Source organism: Physella acuta, unplaced genomic scaffold (assembly GCF_028476545.2).
Source record: "Physella acuta isolate Inbredline_101_S28 unplaced genomic scaffold, ASM2847654v3 ptg001043l, whole genome shotgun sequence".
Taxonomy (NCBI): Eukaryota; Metazoa; Mollusca; class Gastropoda; family Physidae; genus Physella; species Physella acuta.
The window spans coordinates 135742-137919 of NW_026732560.1; positions in this window are offsets into that span (position 1 = coordinate 135742).

Sequence of the window (2178 nt, forward strand, 5' to 3'; positions counted from 1 at the left end):
ATTACTCTATGATAACCTTCATGTATAAAAAAGTTAAATAATTGTTTAACATTTGCAATGAGTTAATTATGTGTGTAGGGTAAGATATCAGAGAAACAAGATTAACGGCAAGTATGTAGGTTTAGAACTTAGAGAAACAAGATTAACGGCAAGTATATAGGTTTAGAACTTAGAGAAACAAAGATAACGGCAAGTATATAGGTTTAGAACTTAGAGAAACAAAGATAACGGCAAGTATATAGGTTTAGAACTTAGAAAAACAAGATTAACGGCAAGTATATAGGTTTAGAATTTAGAGAAACAAAATTAACGGCAAGTATATAGGTTTAGAACTTAGAGAAACAAAATTAACGGTAAGTATATAGGTTTAGAACTTAGAGAAACAAGATTAACGGCAAGTATATAGGTTTAGAACTTAGAGAAATAAGATTAACGGGAAGCATATAGGTTTAGAACTTAGATAAACAAAATTAACGGCAAGTATATAGGTTTAGAACTTAGAGAAACAAAATTAACGGCAAGTATATAGGTTTAGAACTTAGAGAAACAAAATTAACGGCAAGTATATAGGTTTAGAACTTAGAGAAACAAGATTAACGGCAAGTATATAGGTTTAGAACTTAGAGAAACAAAATTAACAGCTAGGAAAGATAAGAACTAGTGCCGGGGTAGGTGTAGACTAACTCTGAATAAGCGAGAAAACATACGATAGGATCATATCGCTAATCTCAGCTGGCTATTTGTGCAATGTTAGAGATGTCATGACTTTCGATCCGTCAATGTACTAATTTATTCGGAAAAAAGTTCCGATCCGTAGTTGGTTAAAAAGTAACGTCTTTAGGCTACAATCCTTAGAGAGAAACGTTCAAGCGTTCTGTTTTCTTCTAAATATGTGTCTGTGTAGGAACCGGGATAGAAAAAGTTCCATGGAATAAAATAGATTTGAATTGTTAAGATCACATTAACACGAAAAATGATTTTAATAACAAAACCTGAAGTTATACGATTGTGTATCATGTATCAATGGACAGAAACGAGAAGACAAAAAAAAAACGACTAGGAAATAAAAGTATTTTAAAAAACGCACTTTTTCCGAAAAGCAAATTAGACCAGGGGTCGGCAACCTTTTGAAGCGGAAGAGCCAAAAGTTACAATTTTCAAAATTTCCCTGGTTTTAAAGAGCCACTAACATTTTTTTTTATTTCAAATATTTTTGTTTTATTAAGATTGTTAGTATTTGTTTAAAAAGCTGGAGAGCCGCATCTTGATATCAAAAGAGCCGCATGCGGCTCGCGAGCCGCAGGTTGCCGACCCCTGAATTAGACCATTCGTAAAATTATAAAAATGTCTTCTTTAAGTTTGATGAACAACTACTAGTTGGCCAAAGAAGAAAATTTTGAAAACTAAATAAGAGATCTATTTCTTCTATTTCTTCGGTTATCAAGTTTCTTTATTTCGTAGACATTGCTTTGGGAAATTCAAGAAAAAAAAATAAACCATTATTGAAGCTCGGAAATCAAATTTACTTTTTTCCCACTTTTTGCACTTACCTATTTTGAATATTTAAGAAGTTTTAGTAAAATACATCGCAATGTGAATAAATTGATGAATCTGGATGTCCAACTGTTGCGCATGAATCGTCATGCTTTCTAAGGAAGTTGTGTATACGAAATACTTCATTTATGTAGAAAATTAGATTATTTTAAAATCAACGCACTAACCAGTACAAAACATCTTTGAGTTTTTTTTCTCTAATTGGCACGTTGATTTAAAGCATATTGTGTAAATAAAAAAAACTCGCTACTTATAAATATAATAAATAACGACATTAAATCTTAAATATATTGCATAGTTAAAATAGATTCGACATGTAACATTTATACATTTGCATTAGGTGCTTCCCATTTAAACTTTCTAACAAACCAGGTGAAACAATCAATATCTTAAGTAGTTTTTTTTTCTAAACAAAGATACTAATTATAAAATGTAACCACACATGATTGTTATAATAACTCCAATCGACACAGGTTTTAATGTTTTGATTGCTTTTTTTTCATTTATGAAAATGATTGTATTTTAGAAAATGTTTTTTGACTCTAAATGGTGTTGAAAATTATTAGCACAAAGACTTGCTTATTTGCTCAAGGTGTAAAAACCTCCGTATGACCATATTGCAAA